Source organism: Ambystoma mexicanum, chromosome 3p, assembly GCF_040938575.1.
Source record: "Ambystoma mexicanum isolate Mex_15411 chromosome 3p, UKY_AmexF1_1, whole genome shotgun sequence".
Lineage (NCBI taxonomy): Eukaryota > Metazoa > Chordata > Amphibia > Caudata > Ambystomatidae > Ambystoma > Ambystoma mexicanum.
Genome location: NC_090925.1, coordinates 401,559,834 through 401,582,254, shown reverse-complemented (window position 1 = coordinate 401,582,254; position 22,421 = coordinate 401,559,834). Strand labels below are relative to the sequence as shown.

Below are 22,421 nucleotides of genomic sequence, written 5' to 3'. Positions count from 1 at the left end.
GTTGCTGAGGTCACAGAAAGGTCACGTGGGGGCGTCAACAGGCATGCAGGTGGATGCGTACCGCACCAAGGATGAGGAATTCTGTGTCTGGGGACATGAGTGAGGAGGAGAGGTGAGGACACTCAGAAAGGAAGTAGTACATTTGACCAGTTTTCCCAGACACAGTACGCACTGTTTGAGAATGTCAAGGTGTGGTGGACAGAAACCTCACACAAGCCATTCCAGAGTGGAGTAGGTCTAAGTAGGTGTGACAGTGGCAGGAATACCCTCAGGGAAGCCAAGGGCACACCCCCCCTGCACAGTAGTGGCGGGCCAAGGAGAGGGTCAAGGATGCAGACAGAGCTGGCCGTCAGACATGTTTCCATGAGACCAAGGATGTCAAGGTGCATAACCTCATGTAAGTGACAGTTATCGGAGGAATGCCTGATGCAGCCGCAGTGAAAGGAGTGTAATTGTGGAGGAGGTTGACAGCCTTGTAGGACTTACGGGGAGTGCTAGAGATCAGAGGTGCCGCATGTGTAGGAGTTGGAGTGGGAGGCGGAGAAGGTTCATGGGAGGGTGCAGGGAGGCAGTGCAGGATTGATGAGGAGAGAGGAGGGGGGACAGCAGGAGAGGTAAGGAAGTTGATGAGATGTGGGTAGCATTTCTCAAGGAGATTGAGGTTGGCCTAAGGGCCTTGGACTGAGACGCTCCCATTACCATGCACATCAATAGTGGTATCTGAGGATTGGAAGGAGGCCAGGAGTACACCCCAACGGGTCCCACCTATGATGGTGGAAGAGGAGCAAGGAGAGAGGACAGGGACCATGTGAAGGGTCTATGGGACAGGCAAAGGCATGTATGAGCAGATGTCAGTGAGAGTTAGCTTAGAGTAGGCTCAGATGCACTGGTCAGCAATAGGGTGGGTCGCATTGGAGGGCAGGCTGCCCTCATTTGACTTTTGGCAAGCAGGTGTCGTGCGTAGGGCACGATGGTCTGAACTGTAGAAGTCATGGAAGATAGACCATGAAGAGCAGCATGGAGTGTGAGGGAATGGGGCTCGAAACCAGACGGTACCAAAGGACCCAGGAAGGAGGTGGATGTCAAGGCTACATCCACAGTATGACTGCATGTTGGTAGGCATTTATATACAGAGGACGCATTAGCATGTGGTATCATTGCATGTCAGGCATGTGAAGATGAAACTTGAATGGCTGGGGGAAAGGAGAGGAATGGTATGTAAGACATCAGATGAATAGACAGGGGAGTATGAGCAACAATGTAGTGACAAAATTACTAATCAAGGGCAACTTCCATGGTGTTGGCCCATATGTGCACTGTTGCCAGTAGGGATAGTGCTGTGGCCAGATGGTGTTGCACTGAACATACTGGATGAGGCACATGGGTGCCACTATCAACTCTGCCACACACCCCCTTGACAGGCACCCAACATGAATGCTTCACACACACACCATGCACATGGATGATACACACATGCATGTGCACTCACCGGATGATGCCTCGTAATCAGGGAGGTCTCCCACACCTTGGATTTGTCCCTCGGTGACGTAGGATCCAGCTACGGACTCGTGTGGTGTGAGTTCTATTTCCTGTGCTGGGGACCCACCTCCAGTCACCAAGGTTGCGGCATGACTTGAGGCCAGCTTATCCTTTGCCCTGCGCTTAAGGTCATTCCAGCGCTTCTGGCAATCACTAGCTGTGCGCCTCACTACTCCAAGGGCACTTATTCTGTCAGCAATGGTCTGCCAGTGTGCCTGGCGTCTGGCATGTGTGGTCTTGGACCCTGCAACGATGACCATTTCCCTATCATGATCTGACACATACTGAACAAGTGCATTAAGTTCGGCGTCTGTGAAGCTTGGCTTCCTTGATGGGCCGGACTGTGCAGCCGTGTCTGGGGCATCAGCCTGTGCCGGACGTGCACTCTTCCTCTTGCGCTTGGAAGGGGGTGGGGATCCAGAGTGTCCTACGCCGCTGTGGACACTAGGGGCAGGAGCCGTGGTGGACTCTGTACTGGGTGTGTGTGATTGCCCACTCAGCATGGGAGTAGGTGCAGGCATTGGGGGTAGTGGGATGGGGTCAGGCCTGATCTGAGGTGCATGAACTAGGACCGACACAGTCTTGGCAGGGTGTATGAGAGGTGGGGTGGATTGAGCCACACCCTGGCTACGGGGGCCAGCAGATGAACTATCTGGCATAGATGCGCGTGCCCTGATGACACCAATGTGCACCGGTGCACGTGCAGTGGACCTGCTGACCTGGATGTCAGCGATGGAATCACCCTCGGACAGGTCTGGTGCCACAATGGCCTGGTCCGACATGGGCTGATCAGGGTTGGTATCAGCCACATGACTCTCAACTGGGGGGGGGGGGGCATGGGTGTCCCTGACTGTTCCTCCAGACTGGGGGGAACAGGGGCGCCCTGCAAGTCACAACCACGTCCCCTGTTGGGTCCTCCACGGCCACCACGTGTGGCTCGGCCACCTTTGCCACCCTTACGGCTTGCACGCCTCCCAACCATGGCACTGATGGTATTGTGCGTATGGGAGTGGGTGTGCACAATTGTCCTGGGCAATTGGGTGTCAAAGGGGTTGGGTACCAGATGGTATTCGTACCCTAGTGCAGTGGCAAGGCTATATGACACCCCTGGGGAAAGATGACGGGTCACGCAACGCACAGGCACCCCAAAAAAGTTAAGGAACGTGCACAATACCCCTCCTAGACCACGTGTGCTGATGGAAAACCCTGCACTACGCTGTGGCATCCAGTAACACAATGAACGTATGCGTGTCACACGCGGCCTAGATTGACCTCTGAAGGGGTAGGCTACACACGGGGCAAGCACAGATGTTAGATACGTGCGTGACTCACCGTCTGCCAGGTAAAAGAGCGTGAAAAAATAGCACTTTTGGTTGGCAACACCCCCGCCAAAAGAAGAGGTGTACGCTGTCTGAGGAGACAGGACAACTGTAGAAGGGGACACTGTTTGAGGGAACAGGCCCAGGAAAACCAGTACAAGAGGAAAAAGAGAAAAGAGCTGTCAGAGGTAACAGGGAGTACGAACTGGAAACGCCGTGAAGTAAATCGCGTGTGAAACGACAAGAAGTACCGAATTCACCCACTCGCTCTCCACGAAAAGCACGTACAAGGAAATTGTGTTCAACACTACCTTTTATACAGGCCCACACGTACATCGTCACTTACGGCGTGTACGTGCTTGGCCCATTTTAACCAATCACACGCTTTGGCACTCCTGCGTGTAGCTCTCTTTTCACCAATCACACGCTTTGTCACTCCTGCATGTGGATCCTTTTTCACCAATCACGCGCTTCGACACTCCTGCGTGTAGCTCACTTTTCACCAATCACACGCTTTGTCACTCCTGCATGTGGATCCTTTTTCACCAATCACGCGCTTCGACACTCCTGCGTGTCGCTCACTTTTCACCAATCACACGCTTTGTCACTCCTGCATGTGGATCCTTTTTCACCAATCACGCGCTTCGACACTCCTGCGTGTCGCTCACTTTTCACCAATCACACGCTTTGACACTGCACGTGCAGGTAACTATTGACGCACATATGCTGGTGACGGGTTTTCGCGCGATGAGTGTGGGGTTTTCAGGTGCAAAATCACTCCCTATCAGGCTGTCCACGCGTTCTAACACGAAAGACCACGCTCCTGGCCAGGAGGCCAAATTTAAGTCCCCAAGAAGCCTGAGCACGCTCCCACCTGCCATCGGCTGCTGCCTGACTGCCTGCTGGCCACGTGCCCCACAGTGCTGGTGGGTGGGGGTGGTGGGAGACATGGGTGGGGGCCTGGTGGAGGGTGCCCCTGGTGGATGGGGGTTGGGGGTGGTGGGAGACATGGATGGGGGCCTGATGGCAGGTGCCCCTGCACTGCTGGGGGGTGGGGGTGGTGGGAGACATGGGTGGGGGCCTGGTGGAGGGTGCCCCTGGTGGATGGGGGTGCAGGGGGACATGATCAGGTGTGCAGGGTAGTCCACTGTTTTGTGGGCTGCCTGCAGGGGCCGGGGAGGGTGTACAGGGTACACCTGTGGGGGCCCACCCAGCCTATTCGCATGTGATAATTCCCACGCACCCCTGTGATACACGTACCCTGGCCAATCGCGTGTTGAACTTCCCGCTACCCCTGTAATACACGCACCCTGCCTGTTCGCGTGTGATGATTCCCGCGTACCCCTGTAATACACGTTCCCTGGCCTATCGCGTGTTCTACTTCACGCGTCCCCCTGTAATACACGTTCCCTGGCCCATCGCGTGTTGAACTTCCCGCTACCCCTGTAATACACGCACCCTGGCTGTTCGCGTGTGATGATTCCCGCGTACCCCTGTAATACACGTTCCCTGGCCTATCGCGTGTTCTACTTCACGCGTCCCCCTGTAATTCACGTTCCCTGGCCAATCGCGTGTTGAACTTCCCGCTACCCCTGTAATACACGCACCCTGGCTGTTCGCGTGTGATGATTCCCGCGTACCCCTGTGATTCACGTTCCCTGCCTAGTCGCGTGTAGTACTTCCCGCGTACTCCTGATTTGGAGATTGCCCGCTTTGCTTTCCTTGTTTGCCTGCCCTGTGAAGTGGTCCGGGGTTAGCGCAGCCCTTAGCGATGATTTAGCGCTTTTGATGGCTTTTCCGTGCGCGAGGGCGTTCTTGGGGGCGTTACTGGCGCTGCTGCAGGCTCGCTGCGATTCTCTGCGCCACGGCTGTTTTGGGAGCTTGAAATCCATGAATACGCTGTGCGCGGAAATCTGTTTTAGCGCACGTGCCTGACGCAGACTATCGCAGGCGCACGCTGTGCGCCAGCCGCGTGCGCTACTTGTGCGCTGGATTCTATGAATTAACTGGTGCGACGTATCTTATGTAAATAAGATAGTTTTAATGGTTTTGAGGAAGGCGCTGAGGATTTCAATTAAAAAAATCAATTTCTAAATTAAAAACAGTGCTATATACAAACAAAATTACTAATTTGTTTGTTTTACAATTGCAGTGAAGACCATTCTCCTGAAAAGAAGCAACCAAATTTGAAGTACAAAGAACAACTAAGAAGTAACCTGTTCATTTTAGAAAAAAAGTAAGTAGAATATCACCATAATATTTGTATTATTACTCAAACACACTATAAGGTTAATTCATGCTATTTCTGTGCCTAAAATAGAGATTCTGCACCATTCTGTCCAAAAATCCCCATGTCTTAAACAGCGATTTGCAGCCAGAATGGCCCACAAATTCCTATTCTTCGACACACAAATTACCCAACTCAACCGCTGGAATTTAGATGTTATAGAACAAACAACTGTTTTAATTGTATAGCATTATATATACTATTTATACTTCTCCACACCACTAGCTTACTTTTTTCTGTCATCTGAACCCCAGTTTAGTAACACATTAATTCAAGAATACCCATCCCTACTAGTTGTAGTTCCAAATGCACAATCACACACCATTACATACATCTTTATCATCTTACTCAAACACACATGCACACAGCACACATACATTGCAGAACACCCCAACCCATACCTTCTTTATTTTTTTCAACAGACCCTAAAGAATGCCTACCAAAAATCAAGTCCGTAGAAAGCAATACAGAAGTAGAGTGTAAGCGGATTCAATTCAACACTACAGCTAGGTCAATGCCTAGTCTGGGATGCTGAGGGAAACCCTTATTGATATATTTTTATGGCCAGTTTGTTTACTCTGGATGACAACCCTTATATAACACCCCTCTCTTAGAATCCCCCTGACCCCACTGAGCCAAGAAGTAGGTTTGTTTTGCAAATTAAAAGGTTTATTTGAAAATTAAACAATATATATATATATATATCACACTTTTATAATAAATTAATGTTTGATAGCACACTTGTGAAGATGATAGTGATCAACAATGGATAATGTTACAGTGGTACACTCTTTTTGATGGCTTAGAAGTGATATAGAGAGGATAAAGTAGCTGAGGATGCTTTCATGGCTTCAAGGACAATGCAATGATGAATGAAAATGCAGTACAGAAAATAAACTTGATATGACTTCAACAAAAGACAATGTAATCACTTTTATTTGACAATTCACCCCCCCCCTCTATGCAAGGTCAAGAGATGTGAGGAAAGCACACAGTTCTCAGGAATGCAATCAAATATAATTCAGTTCCCCCCTAGCAAGCTTAGAGGAAAACAGGTAGGAGTTTTAAACACAAGCAATATACTTTGATGTGGTATGCAAAGAAGTGAAAAATATGCTAAAATGATTTTTAATTCCCTATAGGGGGTTCAGGGTAGTTGATAGATACTTTAAATTAATTCAGGATCACTTTAGCAATGCTCTATGAATGATTGTCAGGTTGCACACGAATTTCAGCAAGGAAAGCAAGGACAAATCTTTTTACACGTGGCTGAAATTAAGCAAAATGTCAAATCGCAGCAAATTTAGTCGCGTGCGTCGAGCGCAATTATGGAGGCACTATAAGGAGTAGGCTTGTTGGAAAGCTTCGAATCTTAGCTTTAAGGTGACAGTTAAAACCAGCTCCTAGCAGAAACGGTTCCGGAGATACGGCCGATTTAGTAAAGGTAGTTTTTCGGATTTGAAATTTTAAAGCTCAGAATGACCAATGACAGTTTTCAGTTTTAAAGATGACAGAATGAACCGATTTTAGGAGGCAGTTCTAATAGGCTAAAATAGTTTGGATTAGATTACTTTAAACTAAGAGATTGGTTTTGGCACAGTGCTAGCTGGGTACTCACACTAGATTTTGGACAGGAATGTGACTTAGTCACAGATCGGGTCAGGATTGGCTGGACTTCTGCTAGCAGTTCTTCACAGCGATCTGGTCTCTGGTTCTCTCTGGTTCCGGATACAGCACTGCTTTCTGGATACTGCTACAGGTTTTTGCAAAAGTTCTTGGCAAAGAATTCAAACAGCTCGCCCGGCTGTTGAATAGTTTGGTTGGTTTTGAGGCCTGCTGAAGAGGATTCAGCTTATGGATTCAGGTCTCTCTGCTACAAATTCTGGAGTTAATTTCTGGTCTCTGGAGATTGATGGATTTGAAGTCTGGATCTCTGGATGTGAAGTCTGAAGTCTCCCGGCAAAGCGTCCCGCAAGAAAGTGGAAAGTGAATCTCCCTACCTGGGTACCAGTGGCTCTTTTTATGTGTTTAGAAAGTGGGTGGGTCGGCTCATTCTGTATGCAAAACCCTCTAAACTTATCATTGGCCAGTTCCTCCTCTCTTCCTTGATTGGGGGAACTGGGTTGTGAGTCAGAGTGATGAGGTAGGTTTATGGTCAGAGGATCCTCCCCTTGTCAAATTGCACACAAATCTATTTCTGATCCAAATACATATTTATCTATGTACCATTTTTCTAATATTATAGGTCCAGTTAACATATTTTCTGTAGCACCAGACCATCCGATCCCTGTGTTTGTATGATGTCGTGTCCACTTATGACAGAATTCTCCCCTTTTCATCCAGATAATGACCTCTAAACCTTTCCAGATTTTACACAAATGTGCACCAGGGATATGGGTTTCAGATGATAAAGTGTCAGATTTTTAACATGCATACATTTGGAGTAACAACCTTTTTCCCGCTACTATCCCCAAGAACATACCACAGGGTCCTAACACCGCTTAAAATGTGCACAGAAAAATCACAAAAATGATGATGTTATTTATATAATTTTGACAAGTCCGCACTGTGAATTATCCATCTTTTTAAAATCATGCTCTGGCCCCAAAAGGGGTGTGGTTTTCCAAAGCACATGGTGGAATTTCTGGTTTATCCACTTCCCCCATGCTCAACTTGCTCTCACAGGCACTGCCCCTCCCAGTTTCTCCCAAGAGGAAGCCATTTTACGACCCCCCCAATATAACATTTCCCTGAGTCCAGGACAGTGCTTTGTTTAGTTTCCTGTAGTCCCCAAGTGCTCCTCCCATAATCCAATCAGAGAGGTGTCATCTCCTTTTGGCAGGGGCAGCAGAATGCAGCCAGGCCTGGGAAGAGTTGTTGAGCCAGTTCATCTCCTGTCGGGGGTAGTTGTCAGGCAGAATTCAGCTAAATGTCACTTTAGTTCCCAGTTTTCTACATTCAAATCAAACTGACAATTTTCGCACATGCAGCTAGAATGCTGATTCTAAGTTCAAAACTATGACATTTAACAGTTGCAACCTATGTTACACTCAAAAGTAGGTCACTCATTTATTCTAAACATTTCGATTTTAGTGGCTTTAAACCCAAATACACTTAAGCTGCTGACATCCCCAGCTATTTTTTATATATACATTAAATAATTACTTCCTTCAAGTCATTTCAGAATATAGTTTTACATTGTATCCACCTCTTAGCAAGTCTTTCCTTGGCCTGGTTTGGGTTCATTTGTTCAGTTCTACACAAAAGTCTGGTGGTTTTAAAACGCCGGCTTTCTGATAGTGGTGAGCACCAGTATTGCATCCATTTTTGACATTAAGAAAATGAATTCCCTGCAGTTCTGGGTTGCTTTTTGGCAATCAGCATTGCCATTCCCAATGGTTTCAGGCTACTGTGTGTGTAGCCCAATGGTGGTTTTAGGCAGTGCCCTCCTGTGCTCACAACATAGGCAAAAAATGGGTGGCAGCCTATTCTTCATGTTTTCCCTGTGCACTCTCTGGGGAGTTCTGGCCATCATGAGGTTTTCAATGCCAGTAATGCACAGTTTTATGGTAGGGCTTGGATGCATGGGTAAAAACATCCCACAAGCGCAAATTAAAATAAAAGTGTCCAACATAAGCATCCATCTCTAGCACAATTTGTAAAAAAAGTTCAAACAAAACAGCTAATACAGTCATTTAGTGAAGCAAAAGAAGGTTCAAGTACAAAAACTTTGCCTCCTCTATCAAAATGTAAACCAAACCAAAAACAATTAGCAAAAAATCAGCTATCACTACAGATAAAACTGCTTCTTTAAATCTTGATATAGTTCAAAGTAAGCATACCAAGAAAAGTATTTTAGCCAAAATGTTCCGTCACAAAGTCCTTCGAAATCTTATAAAAACAGAAGAGAAACCAGGTTCAACAGTTAAAACCTATCGTAGGAAATTAATCTTAGAAGCGTTGATAGAAGGTGCAATTCTTCTCAAAAGACAGTTATTTATTTTAGTGTTAAACAAAATGAAACCACTGACAAAACTAATAACTAAATTACAAAAAAGACTTCGCAATAAACGAAATGTCAACAGAAAGAACTTCTTAAGTATCTGCAGAGGTGAATGGAGTCACACTACGAGCACAGAACCATACTTTAATGAATAAGCGTACAAACAAAAGAAAACAAATACAATTGCCATACATAGCAGTGGTCGAGGTTATGAAAAAGTTAATAATACCATAATGGAACAAGAAGTACGCCTTACAAAAATATGTCCTCAAAACTTAGAATTACCCCTCCATTCAACTGAATCAGAACGTCTAGTGTACAAATGGCCATGCACGTCAATGTGTAACATTCCCAAACAATTTTTCAAGTCTTTACGCCAATTCCTCAATCAATATGTGAAAAGCAAAGACAAAATCAAAATTAAACTACTGCAAAATATGGATACCTGTCCAGTACGCAAGTACACAGGACTACAAGGACATTCATTGGCCTGCATTACAGGACCTACTTGCAAAACCACCTTCCATAATATCAAAAGGATATCAACACATCATTCAACTATAAGAGATCTAGTTTATAAACTGTACTATGCTAAAAGTCCTGCTTTAGCACTAGCCAATTTAAATAACATTCTTCTACAGGGTACAGCAAAAGACCTACTAGAAGAAATCGACTATAGCCACAAAAAATATTTTGGAAGTGAAACCCACTTACAGAATGAAATAGCTGTAAACCAAATTAGTAACAAGTCTACACATGGCAACCTTTTACTACACACATACAAAAAAGAAATACTAACATTTAAAAGTACATCAGCTGAAGTACCAAACCATGTTTGTGTATGTTGCCGCAGAACTTTTATAAAAGTAACACAAAAACTGTAGACCTATCATACAAAATAGAAGACAATGAAGATTCTAAATGGTTTGAATTAGCTCTCTACCTTATAGCAGAAAACAAATACGAAATAGCTGACCCCGTAATACTTTGTAGTTACTGCAATACAAAACTTGTCAACAACCAAACTCCTTCACGTGCTATCACAAATAATTTGGAATTGTATCCACTACCAAAACCCCTTCACCAACTTCATTTATATGAGAGCATCATAATTCAAACAGTGCATCCATTTCAAGCAATAATAAGCCTTCATCCAAAAACTGCAAAATTACCTCCCTCTGAATTAGTGAAAGGTATTCATGGAAAAGTAGTGTATTTACCATTAGATCTAAAAGAAAATGTGCACACTCTAGGAGTGCAATTTCCAATGCAACAATCTTTAATTATCTTGGTAAATGTAGTACCTACAAAAGACAAAAAAATTTGGCAACAGCTGGTAGATTACATAAAGTTAGAGAAGTCTTGCAATATCTTAAAGAGAATAATGAATATTACAAAGAAATTAATATTGAAGAAAACTTGAAGGATACAACTGAAATAATTCAGGAGACACAAGAAGCTGGTCAATTTGAGCTCCTAGACCCTGCTACAATATCAAACACTTTAGACCATTATATAATTCATCCATTGCACTCTAATGACACCATAGAAGATGCACTGGAAACGTACCAAATGCGTCAAACAAAAGGATCACCAATCAGCATATGGGAAAAAAGTATAGAAGCACATGCTTTTCCTCTACTCTTTCCTACAGGCAAAGGAGGAAGGTACGATGATAGACCTATTCAAATATCAGCATCAGAATACCACTCATTACGGATGTATTCTGAAGATCCCAGATTTAGACAAAATGTGGAATACATATTCCACCTACTCTTTGAAAGTGAACTAGCAACTTTATGTTATGGATTTGCACACATATTAAAATCAGGATCACACTTTCAAAATATGACAGCTGCACAATTATTACAAAAAGTGCAACAAAAGGATGAGGTTTTACAATCAAATATTACAAATCTATTAGCAAATATGCGTGGTACTAAAGAGTACTGGTTTTGACATCACGGAGATGTACGTTGTATGATCAGAAACCTTGGCCCACCCACTTGGTTTGTTACATTAAGTTGTGCAGAATATGCATGGGAAGATGTACATGATTTCCTACGCATATCAAACAAAAACAAAACAAACATAGATATACTAACACCTGGAGAACTTTGTTCTCTGGATCCTGTTAATGTTTCAAGATATTTTCACCATCGCTTCATTTCTATGCTACATTTTATTTGTAATAAAACTGTTCCTCTTCTTGGAGAAGTGCAACACTTCTTTTGGAGAAAGGAATACCAAGCCAGAGGAGCACCACATATCCAGATGCTTTTATGGATTAAAGATGCTCCTAAATTTGGTCAAGACAGTGATGCCACTGTTTTACAGTTTATTGAAGAATATGTCACTTGAAAAATTCCATCGGAATCCAAAAATAGTGATCTTCATGCACAAATTTTACAATTTCAAAGACACAAATGTGGCAAATATTGTCGTCGCAAATACAGAAACAAAAGGAAATACTACACCAGATGCCGATTTGGTTTCCCTAGACCAGTTACAAATACAGGTCAAGTGAACAACCTCATGTCTTCAGTTAGACGTAGTGTTAAAGGTAAGTCTTCGAAAAATACATATTACATAAAAAGAAAAGAAGAAGAAAAATATATCAATATTACAATGGAATCATTGCCCACTTATGGAATGCAAACATAGATGTGCAGTACATTGCAGACAATTCTACTGCAGTTGCACGATATATCACAGCATACTTAACCAAAGCAGAAAAGACAGAGCTGCAAGACCTCTGGAATGACCTGTCATCAGATAAAACAGTGTCTCAAAAATGATACAGCTTGGGCATAAAAATGCTCTCCCATAGAGAATGTGGATCATATGAAGCAGCTGATTGTTTAACTGGTACTGCAGTGTATGGTAAATCTGAAAATATTGTATGGCTAAGTCTTGGTCCAGCTAAATCTAGAAAAAGAGTTCTAAAAACATACAAAGATATAGAAACAATAGCCAAACATGATCCCAACAGCCAAGACATTTTAAAAAACAATTTATTGGGCACATACTACCCAAACAGGAGTACCACTTAGGAAACCATGTGTCTATACCACATAGCCCAAAACTACACATACAAAAATAATATAAAACCTGATGAAAAAAAGGTAAATATAGAGTGACAAAATGTGAAGGCAGCTTAGTTAAACACACCAAACCAAATTTAATTAATCATATCAAATTGTCATTAAAGACTCCTCAACATAAAGATGTATATTACATGTCCCTGCTACAACTCTTTAAACCATGGAGAAAAGAAGAAGAAATACTAGGTAACTATGACTCATATGAAAACGCTTTCAAAGCAAATGAAAGCACTATAACTAATGTAAACTTTACAAAGTACAAAACAATGTTGCAAAATGAACAGCAACACGAAGAAGAACTCCAAGCCCAACTAGATAAGGACACTCCTGACAGTAGTCAACCTTCTGTAACATGAAGCCAAGAACCACTGGGAGAGCCACTAATAACAAATAAGGCAGAATTAGCTATGATAGAAGTAGAAAACACCATGTGTCTTTATGAAGATAAAGAAGACTTAACTATACTACAATCAAAACTAACTAAACAATGAGCAAAATAGCATTTTTCAAGAAGTAACAAAAGAAATTGCACATGGTGTACAACATGAAAACAAAGAATGCACCTGCCAAAATTACAAACCTATACTATTGTACGTCAGTGGTGAAGCTGGTTCTGGCAAAACACTCCTAATCAAAATCATCAGTAAGTTCCTTCAACAATTGACAAACAACAAACTGTCAGCTGTTGCCCCCACAGGTTTAGCTGCCTACAACATAGGTGGTGTCACTTTACACCGATTACTACTCCTGCCAGTAGAACACCAAAACAAATTAGACTATTACAAACTTTCTACAGAAGCTGCAATGGAACTATGCACAGTATTGAAACAAATGAAAATGCTTCTAATAGATGAAGTGAGCATGGTGTCCAACCTAATGTTGGCTTTGATTCACCTCAGATTACAAGAAGTACTTAAAACAAACTATGAAGAGCTCTTTGCAGGAAAACACATTATTGTTTTCGGAGATCTTCTTCAATTGACACCAGTAAAAGCTGAGCCTATTTTTAAAACATTAAGACACGAACTCTGCCATAATACTGTTGGCGGCATTGGAAATGTCAACCTTTGGCAACATTTCCAATACAGAGAATTAACAGAACACATGCGCCAGTCTGCAGATGTAATTTATGCCAACATCTTAAAAAGTATCAGAGTTGGTATACTTTCTAAAGAAGCAGAAGCAATATTGAAAACCCGGCACATTCATGCACTTTATGGTGATAATGCATGTGCTACAGATGTTATGGAACAATTAGCTCACAAAAATGTCAATTGTATTGCCTTAATGCCAACTCTTGCAAGCTGTTTCAAATTCAATGAAATAATGTTAAGTAAATAAATGAAACCAATAATGGAAAATAGTGCCACAGACAAACGAGATGTACATGGTATGACACTACCCATGTGTGACCAAGCCACAACAAGACTAAATAGTTTAGAAAAATCAATCTCAAACACAGCAGGTTTGGAAAAGATATAAAAATTATCCTTAAATTGCAGAGTAATGCTTAAACGTAACCTTGACGTGGACCAAAGACTAGTTAATGGAGCACTGAGTACAGTTGTTGGCTTTCAAACATACCCACGTGACAACAAAATTCAGTTTCTCAATATTCTCTTTGACAAACTTTCAGAAGTAAAAACGATAGGCCGCTCAACAGCTCGATTCCTTCTCTTCAAAGACATGTATGTACGCAGAGAACAATTTTCTATAACTCTTGCATACATAGCTACGTAGAACTATCACGCTTACATACACTTGACGGTCTATTTCTAATCAACTTTGATGCAAGTAAAGTAAACGCTGAAATTCCTTGCATTTTAGAATACAATAGACTTTGCTCACTATACACCCCCCATCTGAACACATATTCTGCACCACAAAAAGTAAAACGTTGTAAAATAAAACTAAATCAAACAGAAATGCAACAGGATGTCACTGCAAATCCTCCAAAGAGAGTAAAAGAAACTAAAACTTCGATGAAGTACCACCAACATAAAAGAACCCATTAGGGAAATTAAACCAGGTACTTCATCAAAGAAGGAAGACAAAAAAAAAAAATCAATCAGATACAGAACTAACTGGTCCATTTAAACTCTCAAATATAGTTGGAGTAAGTTGCTACGTAAAAGTAGCAATGAATATTCTATTTCAATTGCCACCAATTGTTGACAACATTTACTTACACAGTACAGACCAATTGTGTTTGCAAATGTTAGTTCTTCACAGAAATGCAACAAACAATCCTGATAACACGTATAGTGTTTATGGAATAAGACAACAATTGGGCTACTGTGCTGGAATGGTTAAATTCACTATAAACTCACAGGAAGATCCACAAGAATTTCTAATGTACTTACTACAAGTACTGGAAAATAAAAACATACCTATTAATGAAATATTCCAGATTTCATACATGTGGAAACATACAAGCACTCTCTGCAACAATGTGACACAAGAAGAAATCCCCAATGAACGCTTCATATATATATCAATACCTAATTGTGAATCCATTCCATTTCAGCAACTTGTACAAAATGCAAACCATGGTAGATTATGTACTACCTGCAATTCGGATAATCGCTCCACGTTAGTAATACAAACACATAGTAAATACATAATACTAATGCTTCTACGTTACAATGCAGATGGTATCAAAAACAACTGCAAGCTGACTGGATTCACACATAGTCAAATATCACTTGGTAAGAAAACCTTCACAACAATAGGTATATTCTACCACACAGGAGCCACAACCAATTCAGGGCACTACACTGCATATATAAAAAAAGAAATGTGGATGGTTTGAATGTAATGATAGTACCATTACTCTAAAGCAGAGATTACCGGCAAATCTTACAAACACTTATTTAATGTTCTTAAAACCAAAATTTGATAACTAAACTGTACTTAAAACTTAAGTAAACTTATAGTAAAAAAATATAAACTGTTAGAATATTCCAAAAGCTATCTAACTGGCCAAAGATTCAACAACAACTAATCAGATAAATGAATACCACTCAATTAGAGCAAAATATAGACAGTTAGAATACGCCCATTGGTATCCAACTGTCCCACAATTTAACAATATCCAAACAGATAAATCAATATCACTAAAATGTATCAAAAAATAGACAGTTAGAACATGCCTACTGGTATCTAACTGCTCCAAAATTTTACAATATCCAAACAAATAAATAATATGTTACTGCTCCAAAAAACTGCAACAAGCCAATGATTAAAGCATTAGCCAGAAACAAGTGAACACTGAAAACAAACAAACAAATAAACGGTAGCATAACAGAAAAAGGTTTTTTTTTAAATCCAACATGGATTTTTTTTTCTCCCACAGACCCAATGATTTTAGCAACAAACACAGAAACTGAGCAAATTGCACAGTACTCTGGTTTGTAATCTACTAAATATGAGGGTCCAAAAAAAAAAAGATGTTGATTATACAATGTAATAAATATTACAAAATACTAATACTAACATGCTATTTTCTTTTATCACAGAAATGAACAACAAATACATGTACTTCAGTTACTAAACCAAACAGTAAGTATATTATAATAAGTACAACCACCACAGCATATCACACCCATAGTGGCTTAAAACTTTGTTCCTCATAAAAAATGTTTTACTCAAAGTTATAAGCAACTATGAGTGTGATATGCTGTGGTGGTTGTGGCCAGGGCATAGAGTGTTGGGTGCATGGCCAAATGACCATGCACCCAACACTCTATACCCTGTGGCCACAACCACCGCAGCTTATCACACCCATAGAGTCAAACATTTCAACTATGGCCTATGGAAAATTTTAATGTCCGCGGACATTATGAGTGTTCTTAGAACACTTTCAACTTGCCAGCGAACAATACGGACAGCATCCTGAGAACACACCCATTTTTTTTATTTGCTAACATTTCAGGACACCATGAGTGTTCTTAGAACACATTCAACTTGCCAGCAAACAATACGGACAGCGTCTTCAGGACACCCCCTACGAACATTTCAGGACACCGCGACAGTTCTTAGAACACTTTCAACTTGACAACGAACAATACGGACAGCGTCCTCAGAACACCCCATTTTGTTTATTTGCGAACATTCCAGGACACCACAAGTGTTCGTTGAACACATTCAACTTTCAAGAGAACAATACGGACAGCGTCCTCAGAACCATCCCATTTTTTTATTTGCGAACATTTCAGGACACCGCGAGTGTTCTTAGAACACATTCAACTTGCCAGCTAACAATACGGACAGCGTCTTCAGGACACCCCCTATAAACATTTCAGGACACCGCAAGGGTTCTTAGAACACTTTCAACTTGACTACGAACAATACGGACAGCGTGCTCAGGACACCCCCATTTTGTTTATTTGCGAACATTTCAGGACACCGCGAGTGTTCTTAGAACACATTCAACTTGCCATCGAACAATACGGACAGCGTCCTCAGGACACCCCCATTTTGTTTATTTACGAACATTTCAGGACACCACGACTGTTCTTAGAACACATTCAACTTGCCAGAGAACAATACGGACAGCGTCTTCAGGACACCCCCTACGAACATTTCAGGACACCGCAAGTGTTCTTAGAACACTTTCAACTGGACAACGGACAATACGGACAGCGTCCGCAGGACACCCCCATTTTGTTTATTTACGAACATTTCAGGACACCACGAGTGTTCTTAGAACACATTCAACTTGCCAGAGAACAATACGGACAGCGTCTTCAGGACACCCCCTATGAACATTTCAGGACACTGCAAGTGTTCTTAGAACACTTTAAACTTGTCAACGAACAAAACAGACAGCGTCCTCAGAACACCCCCATTTTGTTTATGTATGAACATTTAAGGACACCACAAGTGTTCTTAGAACACATTCAACTTGCAAGAGAACAATACGGACAGCGTCCTCAGAACACCCCCATTTTTTTATTTGCGAACATTTCAGGACACCGCGAGTGTTCTTAGAACACATTCAACTTGCCAGTGAACAATACGGACAGCATCTTCAGGACACCCCCTATGAACATTTCAGGACACCGCGAGTGTTCTTAGAACACTTTAAACTTGACAACGAACAAAACGGACAGCGTCGTCAGAAGACCCCCATTTTGTTTATTTACGAACATTTCAGGACACCACAAGTGTTCTTAGAACACATTCAACTTGCAAGAGAACAATACGGACAGCATCCTCAGAACACCCCCATTTTTTTATTTGCGAACATTTCAGGACACCGCAAGTGTTCTTAGAATACATTCAACTTGCCAACGAACAATACGGACAGCGTCTTCAGGACACCCCCTACGAACATTTCAGGACACCGCAAGTGTTCTTAGAACACTTTCAACTTGACAACGAACAATACGGACAGTGTCCTCAGAACACCCCCATTTTGTTTATTTGCGAACATTTTAGGACACCGCGAGTGTTCTTAGAACACATTCAACTTGCCATCGAACAATACGGACAGTGTCCTCAGAACACCCCCATTTTGTTTATTTACGAACATTTCAGAACACCACAAGTGTTCTTAGAACACATTCAACTTACCAGAGAACAATATGGACAGCGTCCTCAGGACACCCCCATTTTGTTTATTTACGAACATTTCAGGACACCGCAAGTGTTCTTAGAACAGTTTCAGCTTGCTTGCGAACAAACCAGACACATATTATGTCCTCAGAACACCCCCCTATTAAGTTTATTTAGAACATTTCAGAACAGCCGTGTTGTCCGCAGACAAATCGAACACAACAAGAGCATCTACCACATAAAAACCACAACATTTAACCTATCTCATACTCTCCCACCCTCCCCAAACACTCTTACACACCAACACACTCTACTAAATACAAATTTTAAACCAAGTTTCACTGCTCTGTCTGCGGACGTCCACGAATCCAAGTTGGCAGGCACTACCGAAAATCGGACGCGCTTCACGCTCCACGCCGTCCAATCAGCGAACACGTTGCATGAACAGGGAAGTGTGTCCACGGACCAAACACAGATATCACTAATTTTTTATGACCTAATTTTTGGTCATTTTAAAAAAAACGACTGGTCATCAATGACATTTGTGATGTCATCTTTGATGTCCTGGGTGTTAGTGTTAGCAGTGCACGGTGGCGCGAGTTATGGTTGCTTATGTTATCATAACTGCCGAATTTCAGGGGTTTTCCGGTTTTACTTTGAACCATAACGTCCCTTTAACAAAGGTTTTTCACTGGATTTCATAGGTTTTTAGTAGCGCAACTTAACCATAACGTCCCTTTAACAAAGTTTTTTTACTGAATTTCATAGGTTTTTCGTAGCACAACTTAACCATAATATCCCTGTAACATAGAACATACTAACCCCCTCGTAGTGATTTTCATGTCCGCAGACTACCGCCATGTCCGCGGACATATCGAAAATCTGAGCGTGGTGAAGGTAAATTTAAATAGTGTGCCCCATTTCCCCTTTGAAGTTGGCTCTGAAAAGAGCCATTTTTTTTTACAGATGCTTGACAGACACCTGTTATTTTGTATTTTTTTTCTTGTTTTTTTTCTTACTTTACTCCTAAAATCTTCACATAACCTTCTCCAAAGCAACCCTTACATTGCAAAATAGAAAGGCATTTCCCGTAAAAGATAAAGAAATGCCATCTTCTTTAAAATTAACAGCATTACTGGCATCAATATTCTCATTATTACAAAAGAACATACCAGCTCTAAGCATGAAGGCACACATGCCTCGGTTGATGACACACCTAGCAATGTTTTGCTGAGGACAAAAAACTGAACTATTGTCCCATATTGCCCTAGGTAGTAATCCAGAAAAAATTACTTTCGCATTTGGAAGGATCTTCATTACGGCTTGAACCAAGCGTTCCAAGTCAGCCAACAAAGTAGGGGCACTGACGTTGCCCAAATGGAAAGCACCATAGTGCAAAACTACCACATGCGGACTGTTCATCCTGGCCATATCCTCACAAACTTGTACAATTCCCTGTACATTGCAATCAGGCACAGTGCTCCACACCACCTCCACTCCTTTCCCATCAAAGTTCTTTGCAACATGCCTGCATTGAGCATACTGTTGTAAACCATGCACAAACCTATCTCCAAGCACCAACACCCTGACTTTCTCTACTTCTGCCATCTTCACCACACACAGTCTCTTTCAACACAAATCCACAACCTCGACATCTGATTGGCTGATCCGTACAGTCTTCTTTCCATGTTGGATTTCCTGGAAAAACCCGGATGTAGCACGCCCTGTCCACGAACAGCCGCGGTGTCCGCGGACGGCGTCCACTTTACTCTCTGTGCCATTCCCTCATTGCATACAGCTAAGCAATCACACAATATGAATAACGTCCTCAGAACACCCCCATTTTGTGAATTTTCGAACATTTCAGGACAATTATCATTTCATTATTCAACATATTAACATTACAAATATTATACTTTCATCTTGTACTCTGCACACAATGCTATGTTTCTCCATTAGTAGCTCAGTATACTAGATAGAATTCCGTAATACAATGCTATTTATATCAATGCATCGTTCAAAGCACTAATAACGGTATAATATTTATTGCAATATCCTTGACACTTTTTTTCGCAACATTATAATAAAAATCCCTTGTACACAAATTCCATGAAAAGTACATACACATGTGATGTCATCAGTGATTTCATCAATGACATTTGTGATGTCATCTTTTATGTCCTGGGTGTTAGTCTTAGCAGTGCACGGTGGTGGCGCAAGTTATTTTTCATATCTTACCATAACTTGGATTTTCAGGGGTCTTTCGGCTGTACTTAGAACCATAACGTCCCTTAAACAAACTTTTTTTAATATCACGCAAACAATATACAAACATGGCATACAAAAACCAACTTCTCACAGACGGCTTTACACAGAATGTTGCAAAGTAAGAATTTATGCTCATTCACAGTTAAGGTCAGCTGCTTCCATTTTTTTCTCGGGCCCCGGAGAGGCTCACGAAGTGGACTATAAGGTTGTATTGTGTTTTGACATTGACAGACAGAGATTGTGATGAAAGACTTCTCTTGAAGGAGTGTTTCTAAAACGTAAGAGAAGATAAAGATGACATTTCTGAAACGAAACCACTTTTATATATTATATCACTATGCGAAAGATCGTTCGCACACACAGAGTCGTATTTTGGGACTGCACCACTCGTAGACAATGGAAATGACAATTGTACTGTAAGTAACCCTTTAGATTATTTTATACCAAATATAATTACAATAGCGTAGCATTAAAGACCGCTCAAGTTGAACTTGTTCGTTGAAAGTGGCATAATGTTTTCTACTGCGCACTATCACCGGCGAATTGATCCCCTGTCGTTTAGAGGGCTCTGAAAAAGGCAGACGACACAGGGTGGGTTAATAGAAATAATTTAACCGGTCTATAGGCGGTCAAGCGCTCTACTAGCTGTGCCACTTCACTGTAGCCTGTCAAGTGGCACAAGCAAGTACAACGCTCGCTTTGACATCCGTGCACAGCTTGCTAACGCAAGTTCGAATCCCGGCAAGGCCAAACTCAGCCTTTCATCCTTCCGTGGTCGATAAATGAGCACCACACACCGTGGTTAATAATAAGCACCGCTTAGATACCTCACGGTTCCTAGCGCTATATGAATGGGAAAATATTATTATTTTATTATTAACATACTCCGTTGCACTATCTTCGATAGCAAATAGTTTCACGCCCTAATAAATAAAATGATGATTTTTAATGAAGATCGGCTGGTGAGACTAATTTATGTTTTTTAAAACAGGTATGTGGCCCCATTTTGCCTATGTCACGATTTACAGACTCCAGCGGATGGGGTCTTCAACTGCCAGTGCAGGTCCAAATATGCAACTTCATGACCCTCACCATTTTATGGGACAATCGCCAAGGACCAATATGCCCTTACGCAGTACTAGCGGCTACAAACAACATACCAACCAATAGGGTGGTCTAATGGCTCGTTGTTGGAGCAACCTTCCAATTATCAGAGCGACCGTTTACTGCTTTTATCATAAACCAACAGCCTATCTACCGCAAAGGAACAACGTGTGGCTCCAAATAAACTTTTCCTGATCGACAGCAGAGACAATAACAAATCGTTGAATATTCACTAAATATTTCATGTGAAATAAATGTACTTTACCAAATGTACAATCCTGCTGTTTACTTTTAAATCACAGTTTCATATTCCGAATTGTGGCGCACTGAGTTGTAAGCTGATCTAACACCCTCTGTACCACAAAGGAACATCGCGTGCCTCAACATGAACTTTTGCGGATCGACAACAAAGACAAATGCAAATTGCTGAATATTCTATAAACATTTGATGTCAAATAAGTGTACTTTACAAAATTTACAATCTTGCTGTTTGCTTTCAAATCACTGTTTCATATTCTGAATTGTGGCGCGCTGTGTTGTGACATAATATGTGTTGTCTTTCGGGTTCTGTGTAAAGTCACTTAGGACTGCAGAGAACTGGGCCCGTTTGATGACGCACCCTGTAACGTCACAGAGAGAGGCGGGGAATATGAATGCTTTGTTAATATCAGGCTTAGGGGCGGGAGATATGATTTAGTTTCACAAAAGCAAGTCAGCCAGGTCAATAGCGCCAGTCATAGGATTATCACATAATGTCGGCGCACACCAGCCGGATTTATCGTTTCTTTAGTGGACAAAAAGTCGGTTGACGCCCATAGGAAATTGTACTATTAGCGGACAAAAGGAGTGGTCTTAAAACACTTTCACCCTGACAACGAACAATACAAACAACGTTCTCAGAACACCCCCATTTTGTGTAATTGCAACCATTTGGGGACACCGCGAGTGTTCTTAGAACACATTCAACTAGACAGATTACAATACGGACAGCGTCCTGAGGACACCCCCAGTTTGTGTATTTACGAACAATTAAGTACACCGCGAGTGTTCATAGCTCATTTTTACCTTCCTTGCGAACAAAAATGACACATACTCCGTCCTCTAAACACCCCACCATTTAGTTTATTTAAAAAATGTCAGAACAGCCGTGTTCTCCGCAGACAAATCGAACGCAACAAAAACGTCTAGCACACAAAAAAACAAAACATTGAACCTATCTCATACTCCCCCACCCTGCC

The 22,421-nt window shown here is 41.9% G+C and overlaps 1 long non-coding RNA gene across 1 annotated transcript in view; it reads left to right on the top strand.

Annotated features, from left to right (window-relative positions):
- The first annotated feature begins 5,008 nt into the window (after window positions 1-5,008).
- LOC138579544 (uncharacterized) overlaps window positions 5,009-22,421 on the top strand; it is a 174,503-nt gene continuing 157,090 nt past the window's right edge. Inside the window, exon 1 of the long non-coding RNA XR_011304056.1 lies at window positions 5,009-5,094. This is a non-coding gene — a long non-coding RNA (uncharacterized lncRNA). The remainder of the gene's footprint in view (window positions 5,095-22,421) is intronic.